The sequence below is a fragment of the Herpailurus yagouaroundi genome, unplaced genomic scaffold (genome assembly GCF_014898765.1).
Source record: "Herpailurus yagouaroundi ecotype Mexico unplaced genomic scaffold, PumYag 165, whole genome shotgun sequence".
Classification (NCBI taxonomy): Eukaryota; Metazoa; Chordata; class Mammalia; order Carnivora; family Felidae; genus Herpailurus; species Herpailurus yagouaroundi.
Window position 1 is genome coordinate 22,089,842 of NW_024412406.1, and position 21,457 is coordinate 22,111,298.

The 21,457-nt window shown below is 40.5% G+C and overlaps 1 protein-coding gene and 1 long non-coding RNA gene across 2 annotated transcripts in view; one reads left to right on the forward strand and one right to left on the reverse strand.

Annotated features, from left to right (window-relative positions):
- The window catches only part of CLVS1 (clavesin 1), a 172,668-nt gene that overhangs the window by 53,883 nt on the left and 97,328 nt on the right, over positions 1-21,457 (reverse strand). The gene's annotated exons all lie outside the window — the stretch shown is intronic.
- On the forward strand, positions 8,390-9,829 carry LOC121038215 (uncharacterized). The gene is made up of 2 exons (XR_005794234.1): positions 8,390-8,492; positions 9,066-9,829. It is a non-coding gene; the product is annotated as an uncharacterized LOC121038215 (long non-coding RNA).

The window sequence follows — 21,457 nt, forward strand, 5'->3', positions numbered from 1 at the left end:
ACACACACACACACACACACACACACACACACACACACACACACACAGGGTAACATCACCAGGGATCAGGATCAGGGATTTGTAATGATCAGGGAGTATCTCAATCGGCTCCAAGGTGAAGAATGTCTTTTTACATAAGCTCAGTTCAGATCTGCTGTCCTGGATACATGTCTTATGCGGAGTTCTTACTTAAGCAATGAGAAATCCACTACTTGAGGGAAAAGACTCTCGAAGGGTATCTAAGATTTCCAGGGATTTTATTCAGGATATTATAATGTTACCCTCCTTCTTACTTAATTTTATGTTACCATATTATGCCTCACCTACATTCACTCAGGATAAAAGTTTTTATTTTATTCTTTCCTTTCTCCCCCTCTTACACACACACTCACAACACACACGCACACATCATGTGCCACACACCCCAGCACACAGTTGATATATACCTATTTTGGTTTTTTTTCCCCCTACTTTTCTCATTGGCAAGGCCTCTTAAATTTAGGGTTCAACGCCTTCAAATTTACAAATAAAAATGACTCCAAAGTTGGATTTCTCAGCAGGTGAGCCAGCTGTGACTTATGGGGTGCTCACTGAGGGGCTGGAACAAACCAGCACCCCTTCTAGAACTGACAGATCCATCATGAAAGAATCATCCCTTTGCCCCACAGCTGAATCTCCTGGTCGATTAAAGGCATCACTGTGGGGGTAACACCTCAGTTATTTTTCTCTCATTATTTCCTGGGAGCGGATTCGGAGCAGTTATTGGCACAAATTTTGTGCTGGTCGTGGGGGAGGAATGTGAGTGTTGGTGGCAAGAGGATATTTGTAGGGCTGAGGAGGGAGCCTGGCATGAAAGATAGAAAAACATGAACTGCAAAGTGTCCCTGCACCGGTACTAACTCTGTCTCTCTAATGGTCTTACCAAAGGGACATATGAATGCACACCTTTGGGAATGCAGTGCTGTATTTCAGGTGCAATGTGGTCAATGGAAACTTGGCAGTCAGTGGAAACTTGGCGGTCAGTGATTTGAGGTTCCAAAGCCACCTATAGTGTGCCTTTAGGCAAGTTACTTAATCTCTCTGGGCTCAGTCTGCTTCTGGCAAAATTCTGCAAGCAATTGTGAGGCTTCAGTGGATCAGTGTATGTAATCCACAGCACCTGGCAAGTGGAATGTTCCCTGCATGGCCCTCTTTTGAGCCTTTACCCACTGTTCCCACTCTCGGTGATAGTGCTTTTGGGCATGCCCACATGGCCAGGCCATTTCTGTGCCACCATATCTGTCTTTCATTCATATCCTTCTATTTTCCAGGTTTGTCAGTCATGTTTTTCATGATTGTGCACATCCTGGGTTGATTTACCCCAAGGTGCCTCCATCACCATGCCTCCCCTGATCTGGGCTATAATACAGGCTTCTGACCCTGCTCCTGGCCTCATGTTCCATGTTCCTTTTCAGTCAATAGGAACCATTGGTAGAAACTCTGAGGTGGGTGAAGCAGGGAGAGAAACTGGGACATTTCTATCAGGTTGTTCTACCTTGGGTGCCCCCCCCCGACCCATCCCAGGGGTCCTGCTCCCTCAAGTCAGGGTCCCTTTCTGCTAACCCTTTCACTCTCAGCCTCAGGTAGGTCTCTGCTCCCTATTCTTGCTAATCTCTAGCTTGCTTCATCATCTCTGGCTTCTCGGATTTTCCATCTCCTGCATGGAGTAGCCAATTCCTTATGTTAAATTAAGTTACCCTTGTTTTAACTACTTATGGTGGTTTCTCTTCCTGGTTGGACCCTGACTGGTCCACAGATGCTGTGTTATCGACATTACTAAATTTTAGCCTCTGAGCTGGAAACACACTACAGAGTTTCAAAGCAGTGGGTCCTCAGATTCATCAGGTAAAAGGATTTGGACCATCACAGGGCCAAGTTGACTTAAGGAGACTGGTGAATATAGCTATACACATAGGCACAGAAGACACAGTAGGACCCCTGTTAACCTTGGCCACAGATTGAATTGAAATGGGGAGCCAAAACTTCTGAAGGAAGGACCAGTAAGAATCTTGGTGACCAGGAATCCCGTATCCCAGCAAGGAGGAGAGCACAGGACGCTTTTCTTAAGATATGTGATTACTATTCTGTGTTAGGCGAGGGCATGAGATATCCCATCGAGTCCAGGTTAAGTGGTCACAAACAACTTCTGTGTGCTTGCTGCTGTTTGCATCACAACATCTAGTGGCATGCCCCCAAATGGACAGGAAGATTCTTTAGCAGTTTCTCTCCATTTCATAATCTTATTGCACTCATGACAAGGACAAAAATTACTGTTGGAGTATTCCTAGTCTTCATCCATATAAATCCTCTTTGCCGGTCCCCTCATCTCCACCCACTTCTAGAAAAGAAGTTAAGGGGTTGTACTTAAAAGAATGTTTTACTTATTCCACACTGCATGGGTAGCTGAAGTTTGTTTGGTTTACGTGTTGTCTGCTGTGGATAATTAGCACCTTAAATGATACCACCTTTTTCCTCCCATCATTTCCCATGTCTGTGTGTTGTCTTTCAGACAGGCAGAATGCTACTGACAGTTGCCTTTTTATTTATGTATTCACATGAAAAACATCGATTGAGAGCCTGCGGTGTACCAGGCTCTGTGTAGAACTCCATTCCATCCCTGATGAGCTCACAGTTTAGGGAGAGAGGCAGCAAACAAAACAGCCATTACACTGCAGAACAAACATCAGGATAAGAGTGAGGATACAAGGTGAGCAGAGGGGAGGGGTGTTGCTTTCAAACACCTAGCACAGAGCGAGGCACGTAGCAGGTGTTCAAATATGAGGTAAACCCAGTAATGGAATTTGCCGGGTCTGCAAACCAAATGCAGGGACCCAGCAACACCGGTTGGCAGGGCTCCGACTCTCTATTACAATAGGAGCCAGGAGAAAAGGTGGCTCAATCTATGGCTTTCCGCGTAATAGCGAAGCCAATTCCATCAACTGTCATGTATTAATGGCATGAGGACATACTACCCTGCTACAGGGCTAGGGTCGGACAGGGACACCCTGCTCTCTATTCTCAAGGCAACCTTATTCCATTTGTGAAGATAAGACAAACACAGAATACAAATAATATGTCCGTATACAATGAAGCATACGATCATGAGCTAGACGTGATTGTGTATTGTGGGAATTGTCTGTCAGGTAAGCTTCTCCTACTTCAACGAATCCATGCCACAGAAGTAAATGCCCATGAGACTGTTTTGAGTACACTAAGGTGACACCATAGACCCCCCGGTAGAAGAGGCGAGTGTGAGAATGACACATGTGTAGGAACGACAGATTGGAGTTTATGGACTAACCCTCACTGGGTTTCCCCTGAAAGAAGGGGATAGAAGCAGAGTGTGTGATGGAAGCAAGCCAGACTTCGTCACTTACACGCCACGTGGTCTCTGGATCAGAGCCACGGGCTAACTCTAAACGAACTTGTAAAAATGTATTCACAGCCCTGCAGAGCCAGAGACACCAAATGATGGCATTCCAGCAACTTAAAATTCTCACTTCATATAAAATAACGTTGTATCTGACCCTACAGCAATCAAGCCCAGAAACGAGATCCAGTCTGTGCACTCTGGGCTTCTCTCAAAAAGAACCGCTTCTAATAGGCTGACCTATTTACTCTCTTCCATCGTTATACCCTAGCCACTATTCAGTAAATATGTGTAGACCAAATGAATAAGAGAATGGTAGGGGTGCATAAACTACCACACCAAAAAAGTCCACTACCTATTCTGATTATGAAAACTTTACACGCAGTCTTTAAGGTGATTTTTCCCCATTGAAATGGAGCTACATGGGCTCCGCAGGCAGGGGGACTGGGGAGTGACTGCTAATGGGTATTGAGTTTCTATTTGGGATGATGAAAATGTTCTGAAATTAAATAGTGGTGATGGTTGCACAACTCTCTGAATACAACTCACTGAATTATGCATTTTAAAAGGATGAATTTTGTGGTATGTGCATTATATTTCAATAAATGATTTTTTAAAAACACAGTTGAGATTCACTCTTAATGAGATACTTTATAATTCTAGAATCCAAATACAGCTCATTGTGCATGGTGTAATAAATTAGTCTTATTCTTGAAAATGAGGAAATTTACATTATAACCCAGTGGAAATTATGACCTTACAATAGAGAAAAAATTATTCATTTGAAATATGAAACCACTTTAAATAGAAGACCAGCATGCAAATGAGCATGGGCTCATTAACCTGGAGCCCAAAATATTTTGTTTGTGTATCAGAGAATTGGTAGCTTGCCTATTGATTCATCTGGCCATTCCATCCAACAAACATTCATTAAGAAATCTGAGTAGCAATATTTTTCTAAGGTCCTAAAGAGCTGTCTCATCACTGGGCTGAATCATTGAACACTAGAAAGGTTTGAAATTCTCTAAGACCACTTGACTATACTATATCCTGGGCTGTACAGATCCCGGCTCTCTCAGATGAAAACTGGGACAGAGCTCAAACAGAATTGGGTCCATCTTGACCACAAGTCCTGATGCTCTCATAAACACAAAAATGTTTCTTTCCTAGATATAGTGACTTTTTTCTAACACTTATGGCCCAGAACTATCATCAGTTCTCCATCTGGAATCCACAGTAAGCTTCAACAGACTGTAGTTATCAATTCTCAAAACCCTGAGCTGTCAGGTATAGGCACCCCTAGACATACAAGGTTATTAACATTTGAAATGTATTTTGTCCAAATTGGGATGTGCTGTCACCATAAAGTACCCACCAAATGTAAAGAATCTAAAATCTACTTTTTTTTAATATTTTAAAATCTATGTTACATGTTGAAATGACACTATTTTGGAAATATTGGGTGAAATAAAATATATCACATAGCTATTCCTCCCCTGAGGATGAACAACCAAGGGACTCAGTTAAAGAGAGCGCAGCCTTGCGAAGGTGACAAAGAATGTCATCAAAAGGGGCAAAGAGAGGCCTGGCAAGTTCTGCTTACTAACTTTTTGTAACTGCTGTCATAATTGGGGAAGAAATTAGGAGAATTAGGTTACTCCAAAAGGTGGTTCAACCCTTCAACCGTTCTGAAATATTAATGCCATTTTGTAACCAAGACTTCCCTCCTGAAGGGAGGGAAGGGGAATCCCAGCTGATGATAAGCAGCTTGTGTAGCTGGGCATCAAGAGCTAGATGGTACGTAGAAGCTAATGTTGACTGCTGTGTTACGTACCAGCATATTGGATGTTTGGAGAGTTGAATTGGATGCAGAGAGAGGATCAACATGGCTGGAGCCCTTTACCCAGATATAAGTAGTCATTTGCAAACTATATTTTTAATGTCCATCTAGATACAGAGCTCACAGCAAGGAGAAAGAAATAAATACAGTTGAACTGCATAAAATGTAGGGGTATATTCTTCAGGACACGTTCTATGTGCATTTCCTTTACGTGAACAGTCCCAGTGGAAGAACCCAAATTTTGCAGAGTAACTCATATGTACTTCAAGCTCTTAGCCACCAATTCTGTAATGAGATCCACTGTGTCAGGGTGGAGGTATTAGAGATACAAAGATGAAATGACTGGGTAGCCTTCCGAGAGAGAGACACAGTTTGGGAGGGGAAAGACACAAGGAAACAAATAACTCAAGCAATGGTAGATATAATTGTGATATCTGGTTACTAGTAGATGCAGGAAAACATGGACACTTTTGTAAATAATTAAAGACAAGTCTACATAGACTACTACTTGGTTAACAAAGCTTCTACTGCTATGCAACAATAAATGAATGATCTGCTAATTAATTATCTTGGCTATGGAAGTTATAGTCCATACTACTTTGGTGTATGTTTGTGTCTGTGGTTCTTTGCTGCTGGTGACTTAGAACAAACAAACTAGGAATGAGTCTTTTGTTTTAGTTCCCTACGCCAAAAAGCAGCCATTTGTTCAGGACATTGTATGCTTTGCCCACAACTCTTGGTGTACTAGAGGCTTTGCTCTGCAGGAAGACTAAAACTTTTGTGAGGTTCAAGTTTTCACTAAGAGGCACTAATGATGATAATAATGGCAGACAATTTGGGAAAACAAATGAGTTATTATAGCTGACAACTTAGGGGAAAAACATGAACTAATTAATGAATTTGCTAATTAGTTCTCTGTGATATAGCTGTGATATAGAGTATTTGTGTATAGTGCAGGCTTTATAGTGTGTGTGTGTGTGTGTGTGTGTGTGTGTGTGTGTCCACGCGCACGCGCGCACACACACACACACACAGGAGGAGAGATGAGCACGGATGGTGTTGGTCTGCATTCTGTAGTGTCACATAATAATCTTATAAATCACTGATAAATGTTTCCAAGTGTGTGAAGATTATTCTCGATTTGTAAATTAGAAACCTTTGCTACATAGGAAAAATCAGTGTTCTCATATTTGTAAATTAACCATTCTAATCTTTTGATGTTGCTCCAGTAACATTTCCATCTCGGTTCAGTCCACTCTTACTTGAGAGACACTTTGGTCAAACGTGGTTTACGATTAAACAGTAGGAAGGGACTATTCTGGTCATTTTTGGAAGACGCAGCTGTGTACAATTATTTGGAATCCCTCTACCAGCTGCTGGTAAGAAGCAAGAGTAAGAGAGGGCATGCGTAGTTGAAACCTCCCTGGAGAGCATTTTAAGGGAACCCAGAAAAGACAAATCATTCTTAAAAGAAAAAAGAAAGGGACAGCAAAAAGGAAATTCCATTAAATTCAATTAGGCAAGGAAACTGGCTGTTACCCACTGGATTATTAGATACGAGGTTTTGCTTGTGTGTATGCATTTTAGTGGCCAATAAATAGACTTTACAGAACACTAAGAACCCATATGAAATCTCTGTGGGCAGCACATATATGCTCCTTCTGTAGAACTGGGAGCATAGATATGTTGTCAACTTTTCCTATACAGGTTTACAAATCGTATACTTATCTTTGGTCAGATTTAGGACACATTCCTCACTATCAGTCATTCTCTTATTGAAAAACGTTTTTAGGTACAATTCTATAACACCACACAGATTACATTTTGGAGGATATTTATAATTAGGTGAGAAAGGAGAACAGGTGCCCCTTGCAGGGAGAAATCCCTACAGTATATTTCCTGTGCTTGTCCTGCCCTAGAAACGATGTAAAAGTCATAACGCATTTGTTTTGAGTAAAGCTAATGAGCATCATTAGTTTAACATGTTCTGTGAATTCGATCGTTTTCTATATGGCCTGGCTTCAAGAGTATTTTCATTTTTAGTATTACTAAATTCTGCTAAAGTTAAACAGTTACACATTTACTCACATGAGTTTTAGGATTACATGAGCTAATGAAGAAATAAGTGCCTGGTTCTGATGCCACCGCCTGGGAGAGGGGGACGAAGGGGAGTGGACCAGGGCAGGTGGCCTCATCTGCAGGGCAGAGCCAGAGAAGGAGGAAAATCCGCCGTGCAGGGCACACGTTGCTTACTCTGGTAAACCTTTAAGATTCACTTTGACCCACCTAGTTTCCATTAAGAACAAATCAATGGAGGGGCATCTAGGTGGCTCAGTCGGTTGAGCGCCCGACTCCTGACTTCGGCTCAGGTCACAGTCTCATGGTTTCAGGAGTTCAAGCCCCACGTGACTGACAGACTGGCCTGCTTGAGATTCTCCCTCTTTCTCTGCCCCTCCCCCGCTCTCACTCTCTCTGTCTCTCTCAAAATAAATAAACTTAAAACCAATCAATGAATACTGGGGGCTAGTTCATCATCCAAGAAGGCTCACTGTTGATCACGCATCCATTGCCAGCTGGGGGACGGCCCACCTGGGACAGGTCTGAAGGACAGGGTGAGGGGTGGTTGCAGCTACTCTACCTCTGTCTTCTTTGACCTCTGCCCTCTGTAAATAAGCCTCTTTTCCTTCTTTAAATTCCTCCTGTTGTTTCAACTAACTCATGAGCAGACTAAGGAGTACTGTTGATAAGCACATTTCCGTAGCTTTTATTCTTTTAGTCTTCCAGAGCACACATAGATGATGATGGGTTTTAAAGATGCTTTTCCTTTATGAAGATTCACCATGATTGTTGTTTTATTTTTACCCTATCCCTCGTTTTCCTCTATCGTCTAGGTACCCCCACTTCAAGTTAAAGACAGTTCCTAATTGGAACTTCAGCAATTTGAAAAGTAGGTACTGGATATATATTTTGTTTTAAACACGAAAAAGTTGAAGCAATTAGCAAAACCACTAAGACAAATAGCAAGAAAGCTTAGCTGAGGAGAATTTTTTTTTACCACACAAATCACATTTATGTGTTTTTCTCTTCTTCATAGCACTGAATGTCATCTTTAGTTACATACTTATTTGTCCTATGTTTTCTTCTCCTCAGGGCCTCAGTCCCTGTGACTCGGTGACCACATTTGCTCTGCACCCTGCAAAGCCAGCACCCAATACTCAGCGTCTGGCATGTGAAAGGGGCTTGGTAAGTAGCCACTGAGTGAATGAATTGATGGTATGGTAGCAGATATGTAATCTTCAGTTTCTATATATCTGTGTATTTCCATTGACTTTACTTAGGTGATTAAAAATCCTTGAGGCCTTTTATTCCTTACTTCAAATCAGAAACTTGAACATAATCTACACTATGTCTATGGCTACCTGGAAATTCTCTTCAGAAGAAAAAAAAAATTAAGCTGATGAAAGTGAATCACACACTGAGCACTGGAGTAGAATCATCCAGTTCACACTATTTCCCAAGCAAGAAAATCCTCTTTCATTATTCGAACCCTGCTTCTTGACTAAGGCACAACATTTTTATTCATGGGTCTGGTATTTCAATCTGTGTGTTCACAGCAGGAGGCATCACTGTGAGATCCTCGCCCCATGATGGAGTCTACCTTAGCTGCGCGCTTCCATCTCGTTCCAGAACAAAGGCATCCTAGCGTGACCACAGAGGAATAAAATAACATTTGGTTGTCTTCTTCCCATTTAACTGCAAACACGTCCTTTTGCCACGAAGAGCCAGCAATAACATCTCCCGCTGTTTTGTTTCCAGAGAAAGAAACAGAAACTGTCTGAGAGCTGCGGAACTGGTCCTGTAATGGGTGGGAACACTTGGCAGCTTGTTCTACTGGATGCTCCACCAACCAGCGCTGGGCTTACCTGCTGAGCACCTGGGAGCGGTCACAGCATGGTAATCGGAGGTTGAGAAACCTTAGGCCTTTTGATAGTCCAAGGGTGTTAGAATTAGCTCAACCCAGAGCCACCCCCACTTCAACTCGGCAGAGTTAGAATTGCTGTCATCAGAATCAGCCAGCTATGGGCTCTCCTGGGGGTTGGAGGATGGCTCTGTCCCTGGGAGAACCACCCCAAAAACCTCCTGCTAACTCTGAGAAAACCTAAAGCAGACTCTCAGCTCTGGTATAGGATGGGCTTTGTTATATGGAGTGTCGCTTTCTACCAGCCCTCCCCACGCCTACCTTGCCGAAACTGCCATTTCCTGGATGTTAAACAGAGAGCGATGTTCTCAGTGGCACAGCCACACTCATGTTCTTTGCTACAACCGAGCAGGGCCGTCCCATTGGCTCTCTTGAGGGGGTGGGTTTTAGAGGTCCTGCCAGCCGTTTCTCATATTTCAAAGAGTCTGCCTCAAAATGGGATTTGCATCCCAACCAAAATGCCAAGGACCTCAAACAAAAAAGCAAAACCAACCCTATATTTGATGCTAGTTTTGACTTCTCTTTTTCTTAGCTTGTATACTCTGTTGCAGATGATATTTAGGATTCGTCTTTGAGACAAATAAATGATTGATACACCTAATTCCTACACTAATAACAGTGATTTTTAAAAGTTTTTTTCCCCAGACCCTTATTGGGTTTTTACCATGTACCAGTTTCCCTGCTGCATGCTTTTTGCAAGCTTATCGGTTAAATCTCATAATAATCTTATAAAAGACAATATTATTGGTTCCGTTTTAGGGATGAGAAAGTCAAAGTCCAGAGACGTTAACTAACTTACCCCATGACCTACCACTAATACACGCTGGAGTCAGAATCTGAATCCTGGCAATTTGACTACAGAGTTCTTATACTGAATATGAATTCCATGAAGTAAAAGGGAGGAAAGTTATTGAAATATATTAGATATGTATTAGAAATAGATTAGGGGTACCTGGATGGCTCAATTGGTTAAGCATCTGACTCTTGATTTTGGTTCAGCTCATGATCTCACGTTTTGTAGGATCAAGCTCCGTGTTGGGCTCTGTACTGACAGCACGGAGCCTGCTTGGGATTTTCTCTCTCCCTCTCTCTTTGCCCCTCCCCTGCTTGCATTCTGTCTCTCTCTCTCTCTCTCTCTCAAAATAAACATTAAAAAATAAATATATTAGTTATATTAGAAATAATCAGATTCGAAGATTCCAGACCTGAGTAAATAATGGATAGGTTACTCGCCTGTTACCTTACTGAGCCAGCAGCCTTAGCAAACTTATTTAGCATGACTAATGGGGAAGTAGCAAGTATCAAGAGGTTAGGCAATTATTCTTAGAAACTCTAGAAGCCCCTTTGGACATTACATCTTTAACTAGTGGTTTGCACTAAGCAGTTAAGTTCATGCAAAGTCTAGAAGCTTCTAGAATCAGGAAATTATGCCCCCAAAGCCTGAGAGCCTATGGAGACATTAAGAAAGATAAAGTGTATAACTAAGGCATCCAGTTCTGTGAGTCAGCTGCTTCCAGAGGCAGTATTCCCCGAGGAAGTTCCAAAGAATTATGTTAAAGTGTATTAATTTAAGAGGGTAAAAGAGAAGCCTGATCTCCAGTTCAGCTTTGGAGTTCCCTTGGCTGGTGAAACAATTACAGGTCCCTTGCCATCAGCCTTCAGCGTGTCAGCAATTTTTTTTTCGTTGCTCATTCAAATACAATCCCTAAATCTCTTAGAGAAAATTCCCTATTTCCCCTCATTATTTTCTTCTTTATTTTTACTGCAACACTTCTTAAACAAATGGTCCTCATTTGCAGCTCCTTCTTAAATTCATCGGTCTGTTCATTAATACTTCTGATTATCTTTCCCATCTCCTCCCTTATTTACTGGTCAGCTACTCTGTACTAGGCTTGGTCTTGGGGGACAAACATGGAGTTGGTGGCCCTGGTGTTCCTCCTGCTCAGCCACTGGGCCCTTAAATCGCCCCCACTCTATCTAGGCCTGGCAACTCGGCATTCTAAGACAACTCTGCATTCTATGCAACAAAGTTACTGACTTCATTTGTGTTCAATAAAGTCACCTATGCCTTCACTCAGTCACTTACGTAAGAAAGCAGGAGGCTGAGTGGTGACTATAGTTTACCAAGCTCTGTCATGAATCTCATTTCATTTGCTTCTCAAAACAACAATATATTGAATGGGGGAAACTCTAGTTGCAGAATATAATATTACATATAAATTTAGGTACAAACAAAATTCCTCATTATTTATATGTGTTTGTATGAACCAGGAGAAGGCAATGGAAGGATACACGTTGGGCCATGTGCATTGCCAATATCAGGAGGGTGGGAGGGGAGGGATACAAGGAGAAATCATCCTGCTTTTATACAGTTTTCTTTTGTTAGTACCTGTTTCATCAAGTAAAATAAGCATGCATCAGTTTTGTAGTTTGAAAAGTATCAACAATTTTTACACTTAAGAAACAAACAGAAAAATAAATGATACTATGAGGTTGAGATTAGCAATTCTTCATTTTTTATGAGTGAAGAAGTTGGATCTGAGGGAAAGCAAGGTCTTCCTCAGATGAGAGGGCCAGAAATAAACAGAGCCAGGCTTTATTCCAAACCTTCTGCTTGAGAGGACAGTGGGATTTCTACCCACAGCAGCTGTTTCTTTTCCACAGAACAAACACATCACCGCTTGTTAGGATTTGGGGATTTGGGGCATTGTACAAAAGCAAAAGAAAAGTCTCTGGTATGAGGGGATGAGACAGTTTGACTAAAGGGATCAATAGTAGACCAGTTGGCTCTGGGTGTGATGTCAGACACCGGATTGACTACACCAAGTTCTTCATAACTTCTTCTCCCAAGTGCAGAGACCCTCTTATAGCCTCCAGATATCAACAAACCACTCTTAAGGAAGTGGTTAAGGTTGACTGTAATTCATAGGTATGCACAATTGTGTGGGCTGTGAGTACTCAGTTGGGAAATGCTTAGGATGTTTTTCTACCTGCTTCTCTGTTTTGAGTATAGTTTTTAACATCTGATGCTGGTGAAAATTAATTTACATACTAGAAGGCCCTCACCTCTCCCATGGAAGAGTCTTGAAAAAGAGGAGAGATATTATAGTGGTGATAACCTGTAGTGATGAAAAAATTAAGAGCAACTGGAAATGAGCAAGTGAGCAACCAGCAGAATTCTGGCCTTTGATGCAGGCTGCCAGAAAACCGTAAGGTTGAACACGTAAAGCCAAACTTAAAACCAAGAACTTTGTATGGTCCAGTTTCTGCTTAGCACCACATTTAAAGAAACAAAAGTCTGGTGGAAAAACAAGGCCTAAAGAATTCAGATATAGAGAGTGTCAGAACACCCATGCACAGGCATAAAGACAGGGGCGGGGCGGGGGGGGGTGGCAGACAGAGTGGGGGCTACTTTACTGACAAGCATTACACTTCTTTGTTTTGTGTTTAGACTTCACTCTTACTCTTCATCTCACTCCTTGTGCTGGCTTTTCAGTCTCTCTCCCCATTCCCGATCTCCTTCGACCAGGCGTGCCTCTGGATTATTTCCCCTTTCCCTTGCCTCCTGACAAATAGCTTTTCCTGCCACACAGTGGGGGAAGAGCAACCACTTTAGCTGCTATTCTGTTACCAATCAAGCCCATCCTGCTCTTCGGATTCTCCCTCCGCCCATCCCAAACGCCTCAGAATTCTGGCTGATAGAACATTCCGCCCCATAAGACTGAATTTCACCTTACCCCCCAATGTATGGAATGATAATCTAGTAGATCATGGCAAATAATGGGAAAAAAAAATGGCGTCTGCATCAAGGAAGGTTCCCATGACTGAGTTGCTGCTTTTCCATTCTTGCGTTCTTAGATGGAAGCTCTATCCGTTGGTTTCCTGTTTGTGGTCCACTCTTTTGAAGGAGGTAGATGCAGAGATGAGGGCTCAGCATAGTGTATTTCACATCAATATTTCATATTTTGTGAAATAGCAAAAGTAGGAATCAAGACCTTTAACACAAGTGACAGATTATCTTGGGATGAACCAATGCCAAATTCAGTATTTTTCCACCTATTGTTTCTAATATTTATTCTACATGCTGCATTTTATGTATGTATCTACTTTCATCTTTTTTTTTAAGTTTATGTATTTATTTTGAGAGAGAGAGAGAGAAACATGAGTGCGGAAGGGGCAGAGAAAGAGGGACAGAGAGAATCTTAAGCAGGCTCAGCATTGTCAGTGGAAAGCCCCACACAGGGCTTGATTTCACGAATCATGAGATCATGAACTGAGCCAAAATCAAGGGTCAGATGTTCAACTAACTGAGCCACCCGGGTGCCCCACTATCTATCTTCATCTTGGTCATGATCATGGTCATCATCTGTCTATATCTTGCTCAAGTAGATCTTTTTAGGAAACCAGGGATGAAATTCAGAAGAGAAAAATGACAGTATCCCCATTTTATTTTTTTTAATAGTTTATTTTTTAATTTACATCCAAGGTAGTTAGCATACAGTGCAACAATGATTTCAGGAGTAGATTCCTTAGTGCCCCTTACCCATGTAGCCCATCCCCCCTCCCTCAACCCCTCCAGTAACCCTCTGTTTGTTCTCCATGTTTAAGAGTCTCTTATGTTTTGTCCCCCTCCCTGTTTTTATATTATTTTTGCTTCCTTTCCCTTATGTTCATCTGTTTTGTGTCTTGAAGTCCTCATATGAGTGAAGTATTTGTCTTTCTCTGACTAATTTCACTTAGTATAATACCTTCTAGTTCCATCCACATAGCTGCAGATGGTAAGATCTCATTCCTTTTGATTGCCGAGTAATACTCCATTGTGTGTGTGTGTGTGTGTGTGTGTGTGTGTGTGTGTGTGTGTGTACACAACACATATCACATCTTCATTATCCATTCATCCATCGATGGACATTTGGGCTCTTTCCATACTTTGACTATTGTCAACAGTGCTGCTATAAACATTGGGGTGCATGTGTCCCTTCGAAACAGCACACCTGTATCCCTTGGATAAATACCTAGTAGTGCAATTGCTGGGTCATAGGATAGTTCTATTTTTAATTTTTTGAGGAACCTCCACACTGTTTTCCAGAGTGGCTGCACCAGCTTGCATTCCCACCAACAATGCAAAAGGGATCCTCTTTCTCCGCATCCTTGCCAACATCTGTTGTTGCCTGAGTTGTTAATGTTAGCCATTCTGACAGGTGTGAGGTGGTATCTCATTGTGGTTTTGATTTGTGTCACCATTTTAAATAAATGTAGAATTCTCAAATTCCATATCTGAAGGTAGCTCCAGAATAATAATTGTTAATCCCAGAAATTACGCAAAATTAGAAGATTTGTTATTTCTTACTTTCTCTCGTCATGATTTCCATAACCTTGTTATCCAAGGGCACATCTCCATATCTTCAGAATTGCAGGGTTCCGCTTAGCTCTTGTGCAAGTGTTGTCTAAGAACATCCACTGAATCCACATGGTGCAAGTAATTCACCAGGCTTTGTTTCCTGCTGGTCAGGGTCAAGCTCAGGGGTTTCCAAACTTTTCAATAGTGTATTATACTTATGTATAAATTGAATGCATGGATAAAATCAATGAAAATAGAAAACAGAAAATGTTCTTCCTATAGATCATCTTGTGTACCGTCTGGGGACCACTAGTCCATCGCGTACTTAATTACAACATGTGGGATTCATCTCCTCAAGGAAAGAGGAGGTGGCCACTCATCGGGAATTCTTTACACGTCTGGACAAACAGCGGGGAGCATGCGTTGACCCTCTTGAAAGCTACTGTGAGAGCCAGTGTTCCTTTAAAGTCCCTTGATTCCCACAGTTCTGCTGCCATTCCAGAAGCTCTGCAGCCCTCCTATTAATTGTTGCCCAGGTATTTTGGATGAACGGGGTGGGGGTGGGGGGAATCTATTGGACTGCTGATTATTTTGATGTTTTGAGTAAAGTTCTATATCTTGAGCTGACCTTAGCCATCACCATTTGAAAGACAATTAAGAACCTCCTAGAGACCATTTTTTTCTTATTATAGATTTTACCTTTTTTTTTTTTTTAACTAGAAAATGTTCTAGCCCTAGTTTAGGACTGTGAGAGATCAGGAGGCTGATGGCAGTGCAGCCCTAACGATGAGCGTCCAGGGCCAGGTGTCCTGGTTTCCGGTGTGCACCTCCACTTGGGAGGCCACTTCTTTTGTTCCCACCCTCAGGAAAGTGTTAACAGGCCAAACTGAATCATGTAAAAAATTGGCCTGATGTAAAGTGACAAAGCCTATGAGAACAGAGAAGTGCAGAAAAGTGGTTGTGGGGGGAAAGGCCTTGAATGCAGATGAGGCAGGAGCCAGGGAGGATAATTAAGGCCGAAGCCTTGGGCCCTCACCCAGGGAAGCACTCACTCCCATCTCCTGTTTGATTGGAGTGGGGAACTTTGGTTGACTCTTTTCATTTACCAATCCCCAGATGGCGCCTGATAGCTGCCTCCCTCTGTGGCTGACAAGGGGGTGCAGAGAGTAAGTGAAGCCTTGTGAATCTATAACATATGTTAATAAATTGCTTGATAAGCAGGTGGATTTTCCCAGCTGGAGACCTAAAGCAGAGGCAGGTGCTGTGAGGACAAGCTGTATTTGACACCTCATCTGACTGGCCTGGGGGGAAGGGGCCTGCCTGACAGGGTCAGCCAGAGTTTTCCTCACATAGAGGGTTTGTTTTAGTCATGATATCTCTCAGGCCCTCGGAGGTGTTTCTCTTTCTCTGTAGATTTCTCTTTCCCCCACAGCTTCCCTCAGTGTATTACATGCTGGAAATAGTGAAGAAGGTCAGAGCAGGCTCCTTGTACCAGTCCGGAAGCCTCAGACCCCACCCGCAGTTCCAGCTAAGGACGAGGCCATTTTTCTGTCTCTGGGAAAACAAGTGTGAGACCTGGCAAGTCAAGGTCATGTTTCCATTAAAGACACCTCATTCTGTCCCCAGGTTGTGTCATAAAACTATCCCAGCCCCACTGTTAGTAGAGAGAAAACAAGAATGGAAAATATGTGGGAGGAGGGGGGGAGTTTCTGGTAAATTCCAAATGAGGCTTGAATGCCCTGTCTTTCCTCTGAGACTTTTATAACCGATGAATTGTTCAAAGTTCCCTGCAGATCTGATCTCTGCCACGGGGCTGATGGCATAACTCCCAGTGTGATGCATTTCTTTCTCAGAACCTCATAGCATCTTGGGCACGCATTTGTTTTCATACTTCTCCCCTTTCTCTGCGACCTGTAGTTTATATGTCTGCCACTTTCACAAAGTGTGAACCACTTTGGGGCAGGAACCCAGATTTATTTATTTCTTTGCCTCTCATTTTTTATTTTATTTTATTACTGTCATACATTATTCTATTATTCTGTTTATTTTCACAGCCAATGAATTTCTATTGCGTAGAATTATTCAAAGGAGGATGCACTGGATATTAAAACTTCTTTTTCAGCCTCAATAGTTAGAACAGTATGGGTATCTTTGCATAAAGAGACCCAAGTATCTATGGCACGTGATAAAGATAGCAAGTATAGTCAGAAGTGGGGAAATAAAATTTCCATAAATTGTGTTGGAGCAACCAGGCAGCCTTCTAGGAAACACAAAAGCCAAAACCCTCACACTGTACACTAGCATAAACTACAAACAGATGAAAAACTTAAACATAAAATAAAAAGAAGCCATAAAACTTTAGAAGACATTCCAGAAGCCATACAAAATTGGCAAACACTATAGTAAAAAATCCTCTTAGCTAGCAAAAACAAAACAGAGCCCCCCCCCCAAAAAAAATCCTGTAAGGAAAATAAAAAGAAAACTGAAAGAAAACTATGAGAAATATTTGCAATTCATATCAAAAAGCTAATTTTCTTACCATGAATTGATAAGACCAATAATGCAATAAAGAAGATGGGGGAAACATGAGAACAGGAAATTAAAAAAAAAGGGAGATACAAATTCCACGTAAACATAGGAAAAGATGCTCCATCTCAATTATAATTAGGGAAATGCAAATTAAAAATTCACAGACACAACATTTTTCATTCTATCAGGCTGTCAAAAATCCAAAAGTTTGAGCAAGGCCTTGAACAATACGTGTTCTCATATATTACTGATGGTGGATATTGTAGTAGTGCATGGAGAGCTATTTCTAAATATTTACCCAAATTACAAATGGATAATTTCTAATTTTAGAAAATCCTACTTCTGGGAATATATCTTGAAGATATAATTGTACAAATGTACAAAAATGATGCATGTACGAACTTGCTAGTTGGCGTATTTTACTTATTTATCATTTACTATCCCTCTTATCTCTACCACCCAATAGATTACAGACTACAGAAGAGCAGGGACCTGGTCTGTCTTACCCTCCGATGTATTCTCGGTGCCTAGATCGGTGTCTGGCCCATTAGAAGACCTCAAAAAATATCTGTTGTATGAATAAATGGGAATTAAGGTCCATGTCTGATCAGGTACACAAAACCTAGCATATGAAAAACATTTAACAAAACTCATTCAGTGAATGAATAAATTCAAGCAAACTGTCCGTTAGACATGGACATTGCCTTTTACAACACTCAGTCTGGCAAAGAAAAGACTCTGGCTTGACACTTATTCAGTGATCACTCTCTTATCATACTTAAAATAACTACTTAAAATAATTACTGAGATTTCTGAAATTTTGAATAAAAAACCCCAACTTTCTTTTATAATTTTAGTATTTGTTAGGAAAGGCCTAATATGCATTAAAAGACTTATTTAATTTAAAAGGCTATTTGACTCTCAGACCTATCTGTTATACATATAATTTCTTTCTTGAGAATCAATGGTACTCATATTAAACTGAATCAATTTTTCCTCTCATAACTGATTTGAAAATAAATTGCACAAAATTCTTTGTCATGAGCAATGCAGTATTTCTTTAAGTACTTTATTCCAGTTTCAAATACTATAAAAATAGATTTTTAAGTTGCGCAACTAGAGTTTACTGATGTGTTGCCTTAGTCAGTCCTAAGCATAAGGCTACATTTACAATATTAATATTAATCATCCTACAGACATAATTAGTTATATTTAAGATTACAAATAATATCTGTGCTTTTTAATGAGACTTAAATCTTTTGTTAGAAAATGCATTTCCTTCTCAAACACATGTCCTTTATTAATGAGGTGAAATTACAGATAATAAGTCAGGTTTTAGAACGAGGCATAAATATCTATTGCATGTCTAGACATGTTCTAGACATGGTGCTGGGTATTCTTCATATGTTAGGGCCAACCAAATATTCTCTGGAGTTTTCTACCAACCACTTAGCCTTTGGGGAACAACCCTTGCGAGCTATTCTGAGTGATGTAGATGGTCTCTTGGGTCGCTTAGGCCTATGGAAATCAGAAACGCTGAGGATGAGTTCAGCAATCTTTCTCAGTTAATTTTTAAGTTTATTTATTTATTTTGAGAAAGACAGAGAGAGAGAGAGCACAAGCAGGGGAGGGACGGAGGGAGAGATGGAGACCTAGATCTCTAGACCTCTTTTAGAACTGAGTTCTCCCCTTCCAAAGTCATAAAATCCTCTTTAGTGTTGCCCTGTACTCTTATTTTTCCAAGAATATCTTAATTAAAACTTCATTCAGTTAATGGAACAAGTTATTCATAACTTCTTTCAAATCCTTAATGAGTCTACAGATTAAGGCATTAGGGATTACTCCTCTCAATTAATGACATTCCAATTGAGCTGGCATTAGCTTAATCTTTTAAGATTTTTCACAGTGTTAATACTCTCCATTAAACATCTTTAACTTGCTAAACTCCACTCTGATACTATTGAAACAGGAGAGATCTTCATTATGAGTATTTATTCCTTAGCAGTGAAAGATATTTTCCAAGTTCTCCAGCTTTTGGGCCCAACAATGACTGCCCTCTACCTGGCTAAGCCATCTCGCTTTTCCTTTTCTTCCGTATGGCTCCAGAGAAACACCAAGCTAATCATTGCTCCGTCCCGGGTGGGGGGGGGGGGGGGGGACCAGCTGGTCCCTCCATCTATGCCTGCTTCGAATTCTGGCATAGTAAGTTGAGTAAATAGTTGCTAAAGTGAAGCGAGTCTCATCTCTCCATTCTTTGTCAATTCACATTACTCATACTTATGAAAAATTGCCTCAAATTCCTTACAGAGGGCATGCAATGAATAACCACCTCTCTCATTCCTCTCCTTGTCAATATTCCCTAAGCATTGATTTATCCACCTTCTAAAATGCATTTCAGGATGCACTGTCCAATAACTAGTATTAGGACTAAGCACAATACATGGAGAAAAAAAATGAAGGTAGATCTCTTCCTCACATCTTTCAAATGCAAATTCTGATAGATAAAAAAAGCTAAATTAAAATATCTAAGTCTAGAAGGAAACACTAGTGACTTTGCTACAATTTTGGGGGGGAGAAAAGAGACCTTCTGAGTCCTATGAAAGGCACCTTAACAGACGTGATCATATAAACTTTTTAAACTGCTTTAGATAAGAATAGCAAAAATAAATAGTATTCATTCTAGATGAAAATTGTGAAAAAAAATGTTCAGTATGATAAAAGGCGTATTTCCTTAAGTAATAAAAATCTCTTACAATTTGGCAGTAAAACAAGATTTAAAAACATCAACTGAAAAATGGATGAAATATATTAACAGGCAGTACACAGAAAAGAGAATATAATGTCTAATAAACATACAGAGAAATGTTCTGTCTCACAAGTAATCAAAGTAATCAAAGCAAATTAAAACAAAAAGGGGCCTTATGGTGCAGCCATCATGGGAAGGTTACAAATACACCGAGATTTATTTTTAACAACGAGGGTTTGGGTTCAGAAGCAGACCTTCTCATACGTTACTGGTGAATACTAAAAAACCCTTCTCTAGAGCATCTTCAAGATACATTTTACCTCTAGACGTTAATTCTAAGGAAGTAATTTATGTGGTCAAAAATTTAGCTAAAGAGACATTCATGTCAGCATTGTAACATACTGCTGAAAAAAATGAGAACAATCTAGACATTCAAAAGCTGGGAATTGGTTAATACATTATCGTATAATTAAATAATAAAATACTATGTCATCATTATAAATGATGTTGAGGTACAATATTTAAAGAACTAGAATACTGTTCACTGTATACTATGCCTGGGTTTAAGATGAGTAAAGTTGTGTGCAATTTGCATTTTCTTATTTTTATTGACCAATATTGCCAGTATTAAAAAAAATTCTGTATCTGACCATGTATAATGAACCCACAAGAGTGGGGTTTGGGAGTTTGGGGAGTGGAAGTTTAGCTTAGAGAATGTTGCAGATTTCAACAGCTAATAGCACTGTTCTTCCGTTTCGGGGAATTTAAAAGACACACCTTCAAAGGGATGCGTCTTGGCAACGAGGCAACTGTTTTCACTATATAATGAAACTTTTCTAGAACTCTAGAAAAATGAATAATTTCTGGGATTCCTAAGTTATATAAGTGACTAAGTGACATACACTAGTCACTGTAAGTGACTGTATAGTTATATAAGTGGCTAAGAATCTGTCTCTTATGCTATAACATTTTCTATATCACGTAAATATCTTGGATGAAATCTCTCTACAATTTTACACATCTTCAGTGTCTTCCGTAAAGCTTACTGAATGCGAGTGAGACTTTTCCAGACAACTCAGGATCACAGATGTGTACATCATATACGTCTCTCTGGTATGCTGATGCCCTCCAGGGTGCATGAACTTCTATGCTAAATGGCCTCAGTCGTGGTGTTTCTAGTTTCATTAGTAAAATTTTATGTTATTTGTGTTTCTTCCCCGGCTGACAGCTGCTGTTTCCTGATATAGTCTATATGCTAATGTGGATTAACCCCCTCAACCAAATTCTTATTAGAGGCTTTTAACACACGGTGAGGTTGGAAACAACACAACCAAATCAACGAGAATCACGTGTAAAATGAGAATAAATAGGCTCGAGGGGGAAAGTTTGAGAGAATCTCTTAAAAATGAAGTGTATGCATTAAATACAGCCATTTCTTGTGACATTTATTTGCTGCTGCATATTCTATATTCTATGAGATGTGGTTGCTGTCTGATTAAATTCCACAAAGAAAATGTGCTACTGCATTTCTTAAGCCTTAATATTTTTCAAGAATAATTTTATTTTTAAATTCCGTCTATAGTTTGAGATCTTTGATGAAAAAAGTACAAACA